The sequence below is a fragment of the Gallus gallus genome, chromosome 21, assembly GCF_016699485.2.
Source record: "Gallus gallus isolate bGalGal1 chromosome 21, bGalGal1.mat.broiler.GRCg7b, whole genome shotgun sequence".
In the NCBI taxonomy this organism is placed as follows: domain Eukaryota; kingdom Metazoa; phylum Chordata; class Aves; order Galliformes; family Phasianidae; genus Gallus; species Gallus gallus.
In genome coordinates this window covers 1260629-1274360 of record NC_052552.1, presented here as the reverse complement: position 1 = coordinate 1274360, position 13732 = coordinate 1260629, and the positions used below count along the sequence as shown (strand labels likewise).

Sequence of the window (13732 nt, the reverse complement as noted above, 5' to 3'; positions counted from 1 at the left end):
ACCCCTTCCTCTGAATGCAAGAGAAGGACTCTGGCTTTCTGCTGGCAAGTGTTCTCTGTGCCATCCCTGTGATGCTCAGATTTCTGTACATCAAGTCTATGAGTGTATCTTCTTCACTTGGTTTTCTCGGGAACCTGCTTTAGTGGGGGGTTGGACTGGGGGGTCTCCGGAGGCCCCTTCTGACCCCTATGGTTCCGTGCTTCTCTATCTGTTCTATTGAAGAAAACCATCTGTGCAGTGCACCCCTCAGAAAGCTCTTCCTGAGAGTCTGGTCGCATGTGTGCTGTCACTTCTTTCCTTGGAAGATCACTGTTTGAAAAGGAATCCGACCTGTCTGCCAGCAGGTTATTCTAGCACTCAGGGTTACAATGGCATCCTGCATTATGAAATATACATTATCCCACAAAGCCATTTCCACGAAGCCCCCGGACTGTCACTAATAACCACATTACCAGCAACATCAGAGGAGGAATAGGGCTCTGCTGCCCCAGAGGCCGCACAGCTGAGCAATAGGCGGGCAGCCCCTGCTGCGGGAGGCTCACAGTCTGCAGCCAAACTCATCATCTGTGGTGAAACCGAACTAATTTTAAGAGTTTTACACCCTGGATGAACTTGGCTTAGAGCATTTCTAACTGTTTACTTTCTCCCTTTCCACAGTCTGCGAGCTGCCAAGCTTCTATCCTTTGTTTGGATGTTAATTTGGATTATCTTGTCATCGAGGAAATCATTAACTTTTTATTGCCCTGTAAAATCAAAGTAGGCAAGGAGTGCACCCAATGATTTTGGACTTTGGCAGCAGGGCTGCCAGAGAGCTGCAGCCATTCCCAACGGTTCTCTCCTCCTTTGTTTTTTGAGAGCTCGGGGCTGTGGGTGCAGGAATGAACAATATCCAGCAAGTGCAATGTGTAAATTTCCCCAAAATATTAAACATGTGGTTTGTGTTTCAAAACCCGGCAAATATTATGAAAGCAATAAAATATCCATACTGCAGGCAGCCCGAGAGGGCTCTGCCTTTGTGAGTACATGAGTTCGGATTTAGCTGCGTGTCGTTCTCCAGCCAGCTTCATTCCAGGAGAGCCAGGCTGGGTCTGACAGTGCCTCCATCCACGCTGTGTGAAGGAGCTCTATGGAGACAGGAGCAGCAGCTGTGCTGTCCCCATCAGAACCTGTTGTGGATGGGATGAAGGCAGGCAGCAGAGCCCATCTCCATCGTGCCCCGTGCTGCAGGGAGGCTCACACAGGGCTGGTGTGCAAACTTCCCAACAGAAGTCCCAACTTGCTGAGAGCACAGGTGCCTTGTTAAGGTCTGCAGTGCTGATTATAATTAATAACGATCACGTGGCTCGTGCTGTCCTTTCTTCCATGGCCTGGTGCTCAGTGGGGGTTGGTTCTGTCTGGCTGAAGTCCCACCTCATAGAGCAGATCAGTGCAAAGCATCCTCCAAAGTCAGTCTGAGCTGCCTTCAATTGGGGCTTTGCTGCCATGCTGACCTTGGCAAATTCGAGGGACAAGTTTTGTCTCAGTGATGGAGGTTTTGGCCCATATATACTCTCACACACACGTGCATTGGCTTAAGGGATGGCTAACAGTGTCACAAAGTGTCATACAACAGCATGAGAAGAAATAATTAACTCAAAACCGCTTCTAGCAGATGCAGTGCCACGGTGAGTACTTAGCAGGAGGGTCCTGGTGTTGTTGTGGCCTTGGGTTTATTCAGAGCTACAGTTAAACAAATCATTGTTTAGGGAGCATGGACACTTTATTTTTAATAGTCTGTGACCTGCAATAGACTTTAGGTTGGGTGTTAATGACCAAAGGTTTTGCAAGTAATTAAATTTGTGGAAAGCACTATCCCTGAGAGGCTGCTGGGTGTGTTTGAGAACAGGCATGCATCTGTGCATTGCTGGGGTCTTAAATTCAGTGGGCTGGCTGTGCACAACCTGAGTGGGCCCGGTGGCTCTTTGAGCTGAGCTGAGCATTACACAGAGTGCTGCTGCTGTACTTCATTCACTTGGTAACAGAACACCGCAACGCTCTGATGTGCACATTTGTATCATGGAATGCATCCATCTGACTTTTCTCAGTGGGCGAAATCAGTGACACGAGTATACATGGCATGAGGTGTAATTCATACACATTGCTGAAGAACTTCAGTATCTGCCAGCTCAGAATGTCATGCATATATATATTATACATCAGTATACACTTATTAGTATAGTAGTGTTGTACATTAGTGAAGTATTTCAGGACAAAATGGTTCTCTATCGTAGATAAAAGAAGGAGCAGTCTTTAGTTTGACCCAGCATCTCAGACCCCAACTTCTCGAGGGTAGGAAATGGAATACCTAAGAATCCTTCAACTGCAGATCTATGCAACATTTTGTTTCTGTGCTCGGTTGGACATCCAGGTTCCAGCAAGGGAACTTTTGATATCTGTGCATGGAAAGAGGGCAAAGGGTGGACCCTCACAAGAAGGCCATGTCTTCTGACGGCTCCAGCCCAGGTTTGCACACCCCACAAGGGTAGGTTTGTTTACTTGTTTAATGTTGGGGCTGCTTTTGCTAAGGTCATGCATTATTCATACAGTTCTGAATGTCTGATAGAGAACCACCTCTTGTGTGTGTGATGACATCTGTGAGGCTTGCTCTGAAATGCTGACTTAGATGGAGTTAAATAGGCACGAATTAGAAAGCGGGGGCAAAAAGCCATAGAGGTGCCACGAGGAGAAGGTACTGCCAGGACAAGCAGCAGCCCGGGGTATGACGGGTTAATTATTATTGTAATGAATCGGAGAGGCACACTCAGCTGGGGTCTAATTAGTGCTGCTGAGCCCCGGGGTTGCTGAGGCTGTGTGGGGTGTCAGGAGATGGCTGCGGTGATGGGGGGTGAGCACGAGTGGTGGGATGCTGGAGGATGTGCTGTGAGGACAGAGGAGGCTCTGCTGACCCTGCTTTATTTCTTGCCTGTGTGTATTTGCTTATCCTGGCAGAAGGGCCTGACCCTAATTCCTGGCTATAACTGCGCTCGCGGTGAGGTCTCAGTTAATGTCTTAAGTTTTTTACCACCGCCCCTAATGTTTTAATTCATTCTGTTTCCTCTGTGGTGGTTCCTCACTCAGATTCATCTTCTGCCCCTTTAGAAAAGCGACTTGAGCGGTGCCTCTACCACCACCATTAACTGGAAATAGCAAATGTCAAAACCATCCCTCTTTTCCCCATACCTGGCGAGTTACAGCCCTCCAGGATGCTCAGTTTCCATGAATGGTCCATTCCTTCATCAAACCCTCAAAGCTCAAGCGAACGTTTATCCAGCCAAAACACCAGGGTTTGTATGGTCGAAGGATTAAAGCGCGTTATTAAGTTTCAGTCAAGAATATTACCGAGTATTCATGGAGCGGTACTTGTATTTCGCCTTAAAGGCCAGAGATTTGGGGATTTACTGTGATGCCAGGGCAAAGGCTTTAGGGTTTGGACCCGCAGACATCAGGTGGCTCCGGCACCTCTGCTCCTCCCTGCTGACACCGCACTGCCAGCCCTGCGGGTGCTGCTGCAGCTGCTGCTGTGCTGTGCTTCTCCTGGGGCTCAGGGAGCCCTCAGCAGGGACAGGGCACTGAGAGCTGCCAAACAAGAGAAAGCGTTCTCTTGTTCTTCTAATTTCCAGCAAGAAAAAGGGATGGGTGATGGTTGTAAGCGCATGAAATCAGTGCGTTCACAACGCTTTGTGCTGAAGCTTTGCACGGAGGGTCACCTCCTGTGTACTGTGTCTTTAAAACACTAATGGGCCCACTAAAAAAAAACAACAACCCAAACCTATGACAGTCCACTAGCAACTAGCACACTAACAGGTTCTCATCTGACACCAGTAGGGAACCGAAGATATTTTATTATTTGGAAACTCCATATAGGGAAAGCCAGCCTTGAATCTGTCATTACTCCAAGAACCGCACCTCCCGTGGGAGTTAATTATTTTCTTAAAATGCAACTTGTACTGTTAGTTTAAAACATTCCAACTGTGTTCGCACTCTTTAAATCTTCTGTAAACCTTAGAGTTTAAATCACTTGCAGATAAGAGTAATTCTATTAGAAAAAAAAAAGCTCGGTGGAAAGGGAAAGAGGGGGAAATAAAAGGGCATTGATAGAAGCGTCCTTTGGGTGCCCATTGCCCCGTCACCTTTAGAACTTGGCAGGAGCTGCAGCCCACAGTAACTTTATAGGTCCTGGCACGGAATGAAACAAAATAGGTGCATGCCACATTTTCCTTCCAAAAAAACACCGGAGAGAGACTTGCCTCCTTTGTAAGAGGCTGAATATCTGTAAAGGTATGCCGAGAGAAAAAAAGCATCGGGGCTGGCAGGTCGCAGCCTTTCTGGGCTTCTATTTTGAAGGAAGGCATTGGGCAGAGGGCTGCATCTGGCTGGGAGCACGTTTGGTAACTGAAGGGCTCGCAGAAGTGTTTAAATATAGGGCGCTACTGCAATGTTTGACCGTCTTAACTCCTCTTGCTTTGGCTGCTTTTGCTGCTTTCATGGGAATTCCGGGGCATTAAATAAAAAAAAAAAGAGCTCCTTGCTGTGGGTTTGCCATGAGTGAGCCAGGGAGAGCATATGTGTCATTTTTGGAACTGTCTGCGCAATCATTCGTATGTTGGATTGGCCGGGCTCCTAGAATTAAGGGTAATTCAGTGGTTCCAGAGCTCGGCGTTTTTTTCTCTCCCTCCCCTCCCCGGCCACCCTTTCTCTCTCTAATTGGTTTGGGCTGAAGATCCCCTTCCCAAGTTCCGTGAGTGCTGTCTTTCTTTGTAACCGGTTTTCCCTTGAGAACAGTACGCAGTGGAGCTGTGATGATCGGTGATGGTGTGTTCCAAACACCTTCTCATGGAAGGAGAGATGGGTGGAAGCATCTGTCCCTGAGACCCTGCGGCTCCGACCCCGTTGGTGGGTGGAAGGCCTGTCCTGATGCTGTGAGCCAGCAGCACTCCTGTCATCGTGCTGTGATGGCCAACCAAGGCTCTCCAAGTAGCTAAAATGATAGAACCTGTTATTTCATGCAGCAAATCCCACACTTCCACCTGAAAAAGAAAGGTGGATTTGATGGAGCTGTTGAACGTGGAGATGCCTTGAGCTGGTGCCATCCTTCAGCCTTCCTCTGGGCCCAGGGCTCGGCGGGTTGAGCCCCCATTCCCACAGATCATCACTTTTTCACAGCGCCGCACAGTTATCCCCGGTCCCTTAAGATCACAGCTTCATCAAAGGGCACTGCTGATTGCATAACTTCGGTGTTTATTGAGAAAGGTATGTGCTGCTGAGCATCTGAGTCAGGGACCCCAAAGCTGGGCTTTATACCAACAAGCTTTATTTATGAGCAACTGTAGTAGCAAAGTAAACCTTAAGACCTCGGGGTTTGTTACAGTGAGGCAGAGAGAAGAAAAGACTTATGAATTTTAGGTTTTTTATAACTTGTTCTGAACAGAAACACCCGTGATGCCATAAAGAAATGTGTCAGATACTTCCGCTTCAGTTTAGGTGAGGGTCTTTATGTGCAATCCTAATGTAAAACAGATGAGATAGCAGCACTGAATAGGTGAATGTATTTGTTACGCACGGTGCTCAGCAGTAGTGAAGCCCTTGGGCTGCAGGGGGTGAGGATGAACATTCCACCTTCCCATACGAGCGATGGGCAGTGTGATGGATTCCTGTGCACGTTGCCACGAAGGTCGGCACAGCTCTGCACAGCACTCCCTGCAGTTCCTCCTCTGATGCAGCACTGAGGATCGATGTCCCATGGAGGGACAGGGACAGGTGGGAAACGGTTCCTATGGCACCTGGAAGGAAAGCAGAGCCTCAGTGAGAAGTGAGGATCCCCATCCCCAGCTTCACTGAGAGCAGTCTTTATGTAGGCTGCTATTGGCAGAGTAGGAAACACTTAAGATTACAATTTTAGGCAGAAATAACCCCGTGTAAAGGACAAGTTTCTTACTAAAACTGAACTGTGTGTAATGAGGCACAGGAGCACACTGAAAAGAACGAGCTGTGAAAGGAATAAACAGTTAAAATAATGACAAAAGGCCAAACAGCTTGGGAAAGGCAAAGAAAAATGTGATAGAAAGGCGCAGTGATTGCTCACAGAGAGTAAGGCGATCCCGTTGAAATGCACCAACATGAGAAGCCCTGGGCACCGCTGCCGCTGTTTGCACAGTTTACGGTTGCTGGAGAGTGCTCTGCAAACTTCACATCTCCCTTTCAAGTCTCCCTACGAGCGGCAGCGGTTCCCCCGGGCTGCCCGCGCGGCTGCGGTGCCGCCGCTGCGCTCCGGCTGCAGTACCGCCCGCGGCCGGAGGGGGGCGCTGCGGCCCCTGCGCTCCCCGTGCGCTCCGTACCGCGCGCTCCCATCCATCTCCCCGGCGCGGACCTCGGGACGAAACGCGGTCGCTGCGCTGTTTGTAGGGCTGTCCTTACCGCGCGGCTGAGATGCGCGGAGCACGGCAAGTTTCTTCGGGATACAAAACCCGTAGGAGTTTGACTGCGGTTGTGTCCGCACGGAGCGTTTCTTTGCCCGAATTTCACCTGGTTCAGCATATTTATTGATCAGCGCGCACCCCTTTGCCCTGGCGGCACCTGATGGTGGCATTGCCTCCCAAAGCTCTGCTGCTGAGCGCTGCCCGGGCCTTTCTTTTTGCACAGCAAAAGTTATCCCCGAGCTTTAATTCCCGTCCTCGTTTAATCGGATTTTCTCATCCTATTGGAGCATAAAACGAGGAGTAATTAATGTATCTACGGCCTCTTCAACCAAAAAGGAAAAATCTCGTACCCTTGGCTCTCCTTGGTGGGGTTCTTGAAGTTAAAAGAATATACAGAGGAATGCGTGTGGCATAAAGTAGTTGTCCACTCCTGGCGTGCTTATTCCTGCTTATGTCTTTGGGCTGGGTTGGTCCCTCCGAGCTCCGGTGGGGCAGAGCAGAGCTGTGTCTGACCTGGGCTGGCTCTGCCGAGAGGGGCCCGGTGGGCTTTTCTGTGTTCACTGAGAAAGAAGAGCAGTACTGCATGAAATAACGTTCTAATCAGAATTCCCTCCTCAGTTAAACTCTCTTTAGATGGACAGTTAATTTATCTCTGTTTAACTGCTGAATCAATCCATCCATCAAAGCTACAAAAGCTAATTAGCTGGAGTCAAAGCAGCAATGGCTTCGATACACAGTAGGGTATGTAATACCTTATAAAATTGCAGCGGGGGATACGAGGTACATTTCCCCACACATGCCTTAGAGCTGCCCACAAGGGCCTGGCAGGCACTTCCTGCTGTGATTGGCTTTGGTGAGGAGTTGTGAGCAGTGTGGCTGCCAGGACCTTCCTTCCACTGGCAGAACCCTCCCTGGTGCAGCCCCATCCCACCCAGCACTGCCCCATCTGTGCCCTGGTGGGGCACTGGGGCAGCACTGCAGTGAGGGCCTGCAGCCTCTGGCTCCTCCTGATGCCAGGATAGGCCACATCTGTCAACTTCTTTCCTCCAATAAAAGTCATAAAATAACGTAGCAGCAGCATCTCAGGTGATGGAAATGTATTCCTACAGCAGGACAGTGCTTGAGAAGCACAAACCTTGGCTGTCCATTGAGAACTATTTTGCTGTTGACAGCTATTTGTTATCAGAATATCCTATGAACCTTTATCACTTCTATGTCCTATTTTTATCCTTATTCATGTAACTGGAGTAATTATATACTGCTTACCAATGTCTACTCAGGCATTACGAGCAGTATGGCCCATGTGGCACTAAGGCAGCTCCACTGTATATCTGCATATACCATATTGAGTACATCTTCTGCACTGTCCACAATAAATGTTCACTTTGTCACACGCAGTTCCCAGTGCCCATCACTGAGGCCTTAAACAACCTGATGCAACACCAACTGGAGGTGAGCCCATTCCTCGTCTCCTTTAATGCTCTGAGGGCTCTGTGCTGCTGAGCACAGTCGTTTCATCACATGCAAGTCCATGGTTCACCATTCTTGTGCACTGTTCTATGCAGTCACTACAATCATTAAACTCAGTGTCCATTAAATCCTGATAAATTGCTTGATGCTCCACTGGTCATGCTCTAAGACAGCACGCAGTCTGTGTTTTCTTAACACATGTTCCATGTTAACTGTTTTCACTGACTATGAATCCATAAAAATACATGTGGAACAGAGAGTACACAGTACAGTCATGTCTGTCTGACTCCTTCCCATTCTAACTGGGTAGCAAAGTCGTTTAATAGAGTCTGTGGAGTCTGTTTAACTACATTCTGCCAGAACAATGCTCTATTCATGTTTTCAACAGAACACTAGTGATTGGACTAATATCTTTAAACTAGAAAACAAGACTTAATTGGAACAGATGCTGCAAATACCGATGCAAATGGCCAGCTCTCGTGTGATCAAAACCAGGTACAGTCCATTGATTTGTTTTTAATAGCAGCTTTCATTTTTTATTAGCGTGCACAAAACTCACTCACACTGTACAAAAAGTCAGGAACAATATTCTGAAAAATCATCTTGTTTAAAGCAGACTCTGCCACGCATTGTTTCTGGCAAGGTGCTGTTAAGGAGTTTCCGTTCTCTTTTGGCAGATCACGTTACTGCAACACTCTTCTTTACTTCCCTCTCTCCTAGAATTTGAATAATCCCCGTGATTTTCCTAACCAGCAATTGATGTTTCATTTAATAATCTCTTTAGATATTCACTTGCATGACAAACAGGCATTTGGGTTAGATTAGGCTAAATGGTGCTGGTGAGTACGTGTTGGATTGAGGGCTGCTGGCTGTGGGTACAGCGAGAGCAGAACAGTGCGTGCATCCCACTGCAGAAACCTTTTGTCGTGGCACTGCTCAGCCTGGGAGGCTCTGAGATGCGAAGGCTCAGAATTTGTAAGCTCAGAATAAAAATGGTTTTCCAGAAGAAATGGGCTTTGTCGTTAGGATGGCTGAGCTATTTGATAGCAGCAGGAATATCAAGGAGGAGAGCAGAGAGGCGTTCCTTGCAGAACACCTGGCACTTGTAAATATCTGTTGGCCTTTTTGTGAAGGCAAATATGTTGCTCGCTGCAGTTTGTATACACACTCATGCATCTCTGTTTTTGTCCCTGCTGTTAGGGGAGGCTGTCCCAGCACAGGCTGCAGCTCTGAGCCAACCCCTGGCGGGCAGTGACAGCCCTATGGGGCAGCGGGTGGTGGGATGGGGATGGGAAGAGGAGAGGTGAGAGCTGGCAGTGCAGCCATACACTCCTTGCTTCCCATAGAGCCCCTGCAGCACTCAGCAGAGGCAGAGCCCCGGCACATTTTGCCCCGTCAGGTGTGTTGAAAAGCTGTGACATTTGAGGAGGGCTGGGGATTGACTCGATGAAAAAGGGCTTTGCTGGAGACCTACCGCAGTGCAGGCAGGTGGGGAGCGGGGCTGGTGGGCCCAGAGGGGCATCCCAGAAGGGTTCTGGGTTGAATTTGGCCTCCTGAGGAGAAGGAGGGCTTGTCAGTCATCTCTGCTTTGCGAGGCAGGGAAGGGCAGCGTGCTCAGCCAGGGCACAGTGCCCAGCAAAGTGGGGACGTTGGCAATGGGAGCAGTGGTGGATCTCCTCCTGCCCTAACAGAGGTTCCGTGCTCCCAAGGACTCATCACACAGCCATGGCTGTCACTGCCCGGAGTACTGCAGGCACTATAGGAGGACTTTTCTCATGTCACCTTCCGTGTTTATCCAAGCAAAATTCAGTCTTGTGGCTTGACACGTTAAAAAGGGGTCTTCTCTGAAGGGAGTGGTGCAAAACCATGAACTGCAGTAGAACTGACATGTCCTCTGTGCCATGGCCAGTCACACAGCTTTCCCTGCCCCTCTGGCATGCTGTGGGACAGGGCTGTCTTCGTCTGCCCGCAGAGGCCTGGTGGCAGCCAGTGGGTTCAAGCTCTAGGTGAAAAGCAAAGTGGTGGTATTTTGGTTTAATTAATGATTGTTCATGTTCGGACACCCGTGTGTTTGGTCCGTGTGCAATTTGGCAGAGGTCGTTCCAGGAAGGTCGTGCAAACTTATTTTTTTGGTCAAGCTGTAGGCAACCACCTGCAGCCTGAATGGCACTCTGTGATGCCAGCTTGAACACCGCTGGCAGCAGGGCAACAGGCCTTGGTCTTCCATGGGGCAGACGCAGCCTTGTGTCACTGAGTGTTCAGCTGAGCTGATGTTCATGCGGAAGGAAGAGCAGGTAACGTGCATGGAAAGGTCTCTGAACCCTTCATGGTCGGTCTTAGCTTGGGACAGCCGACGCTGAGAACAGTCTAAATCTACCTTGGAAAACGTGCTCATCGCTCCTCCCAAACCACTTCCTTCTCTCACCAGGAACTGGAGCACAACCAGCCAACCACACCTGAGCAGTCACCGCTTTGAAATGCAAGGGAGAGTATGGGCAGTGCTGGAGAATGGAAACACCAGAGCCTGGGGAAATGCTGGGATGGAAGCTGCTGGAAAGCAGGCCGTGGGACCCGGCCGCTGAACGGCTGAATTAGGAAGCCGTACCAGTGAGGTCCGATTCATGCAGTGCTGAAAGGAGCCCAGATTTCTCGAGTTGTCTTAGTGGTTGCACTCTGATCCCAGATGGGCGGATAATAACGTTATAAATGATTTACTGCCATACAGTATATGTTATGGGAGGTTTATAGAGATCAAATCGCACACTCAGCTGGAAAATCCTCTCCATTGTTGAGGCAGTTCCCCGGCTGCTGTTGGCAGTAGCACATTAATGGCATGTGAGGCAGTTTGCCTTATTCAAACAATGGTGTAGGCATTATAATTTAATTACTCCCATAATTAGGGCAGTTTTCTTAGAGGAAAACACCCACAAGTGAAAAAACAAGCCACAGAGTTTTTTTCTGAGCTGCATTTAATGAAGGACTCCCCTGTAAGAAGTCTGTGCTATGCTGGATTTTATTAATGGTGTAACAGAAGATTTTTCCTTTCCACTCCTCGCATCCTGGAGCAGATTTCCTCCCCCGTGTCCTTATTCCTGAAATTCAGTGCCTTCCTGACATAGATCTGCTGGGCCAAATCTAGTTGTGGATGTGTCAGCTTGGAGCAAGGGGTAAAATGCACTTCTGGGGAAGGAAAATCTCCTGGCTGGGAAGAAAAAAACTCAGTAAATGTTCAGTGTTATGAATGCAGGAGGACCAGCAGCAGGCGTATCAAATACAAGGCACGGGAGCAAAGTGCTTCTTGACCTGCAGCCCAGGAGGCAGCAAATTGAAGTTCATCTCTGCTTCAGAGCCAGGATCCGGTGGGGCAGCGTGGTGATCATCCCACAGATAGTCCCACACTTTCCCTTTGGTGTGCATAAGGACTCCCTTTCATTTGTTTATTTTCGCTGTCAAATTATTTCAGTGAGTCCCCTGTGCAAGCCAGGTACTGCAGGATAGCATCACATTCGGTAAACAAGGAAGTGGAACCTGACACCAGAATGACAGTAAATGAAGTTATTTGCCAGTCAGCAGGGGCTGAGCTACATCCGTGCTGGACTTTACTCAGGCAATGCCACCCCAGCCCTTCAGCCAGGTGTGGGCACGAGGGTGTGTGCTGGAAGCGCTTCCCACGCAGTGCATGAGCAATTCCAGAGGTTACCTGGAACAAAGGATTGCATCTCCATTTCTTCTTTTCATTTTTCCAGTTATATGACTATTTCCAAGCACTACCATTGTATGGAGCCACATAGGCATGCTTACTGTCCAAACAGTGTAGGGGAATTGAGGCCAGTTCCAGTAAAGCCCTGTGAATTCCTGCTGGGCACTCAGGGAGACAGGGCTGGGGTGACCTCAGCCACCCAGGGCAGCAGGCACGGAGCTATCAGTGCACTCAGAAACTGCAGGTTGATGGTCCTCCACCTTTCCAGATTGGAAGTATTCTGTCTGTTCTCATTCACCATTGCACGTGGCATTTTAGTGGTGTGTGTGACCTGGGGACACTAATGATTGCTATGGAATATTGGTGTCAGTAGAACATCTGTATCTTCCATTGCTTTCTACTATCATGAAGCAGCTGACGATGCTATCTGAAGGATATTGTGAGGAGGAGGTAGTTTGGAATATGCCTCTTGGCTGCAAAGTGCAGTGCAAGGTCAAAGTTATCATTATTATGGCATCCAACTGCTGCTGTCATCATTTCCCCATCAGTACTTCCGTTTCAATAACAATACCTGCAGAATAATTTCTGGTGCATATGATTCCCAGACAGGGCCATCTCTTGCCAGAAAAACAAATGCTGTTAGGATGGCCTTGAGTGTGACAACAGCACCAACCCAAACACACACGGCTGCCTGGGGGTGCTGGGGGCACTTCCCTTGTGCTGCTGGTGTGTTACTGGTGTGTTACTGGTGTGTTACTGGTATGGTAGGTCTGGGCTGCCAGCTGCAGTCACTGCTCTGTGCCATCATGCAGCACAATGTTGTTTGCTTTGTTTATTCAGTCTCTCATCACCCTGTGGGCATTTATTTCTTGCCCCAGAGTCACGATGACTGCTTTAATTGTTGGCATTTCCTTTGCCAGCAGTTCCGTGGCTTTCAGTCCCTCAGTCAGTAGGCTCTGCTGCAATTGAAAGCCCTCACTTGTTCTGAGAAAGAAGCAAGTAAATTCCACGTCTGTGTAGAACCTGAGCAAAACAATCAGAGCCTTCTGGGCTGGTGTGTGCGCTCACTGTTCTGGTTTTAGTGCTCTTTCTCTGGTGGGACGCCATCCTGAGTAGCTCCCTCAGTGCCCCATGCTGTTGGGGGAGGAGAAATCTAATCAGGTGCATGAGATGGGAAAGCTTGAAGGTATACAGGGGAAAACCTCCACTGTCCATCCGGAGACAGATCTTCTAATAAGGTGGTACTTTCTATTAGAGGCAGTGTTGAGCAGCGCCCACAATGCTGCTGATTACAACACAACGAATTTTCCCTAATGAAGTTCTCAATTGCTCGTGACTTTTCACTCAGTTGGACTATTTCTGAACTCATCCATCTGCATTAGGTGCTTTTCCAGTTTCCATAGCAACGGGGCAATTCATCATCTTTAACATATCTAGCCTTACAGTATCTTACAGAGGGAAATACCGTGTCCATTTTATAAACATGCAGCCAGGGGTGTGGGGAACCAAATGATTTGCCCAGGGTTACAGAGTTCACCTGCAGCTGAATAGGGTAAGAACACTGCTTTCCTGGGTTCCAAGAAAATGCTGTGAGTGCCAGGCTGTCCTTTCCCAGGGAGGTATGTGCTGTATCACATCAGCACCAGCTGAAGGTTGTTTCCCAAGTGTTCTTTTTCTCAGACTCAGAAAAAGAGACTTTCAGAGATGGAGAGGTTGGAGTTTGAGTGGTGCTGAGCAGGGTGAGTAATGAAACAAGAAATCAAAACTTGCAAGTAATTTATTCAGCAGAAATGCCAGCCGCATTCTTTGGATAAATAACTCGCAATGAATAATTCAACCAGTGTCATCACTACAGGGCATAGGAACAGGAATGTTTTTGAATCATTTGGCCTTTTTCTTCATGTAAATCCAAGCCAAACGTCCACATTCAGCCCCTGACGTCTTCCAACTCTGGATCTGGACTTTGCTTGTGGTTTGGCCGGGGTCAGGGTCAGACATGGGCCTGTGCTGAGCACCCTCTCTTCTCTCTGAAATCTGAAGAAACCCCAGGAATTTGGTACCTTACAGGATAAAATTCAAAGCTGCCCTTCAAAAAAAAAAAAGCATC

At 48.5% G+C, this 13732-nt stretch overlaps 1 protein-coding gene and 1 long non-coding RNA gene across 3 annotated transcripts in view; one reads left to right on the top strand and one right to left on the bottom strand.

Annotated features, from left to right (window-relative positions):
• Positions 1-13732, top strand: part of PRDM16 (PR/SET domain 16) — a 398575-nt gene that overhangs the window by 153662 nt on the left and 231181 nt on the right. The window lies entirely within an intron of this gene.
• Positions 5582-6320, bottom strand: LOC121107370. The gene is made up of 2 exons (XR_005841405.2): positions 6122-6320; positions 5582-5819 (listed from the first exon to the last, which is right to left on the bottom strand). It is a non-coding gene; the product is annotated as an uncharacterized LOC121107370 (long non-coding RNA).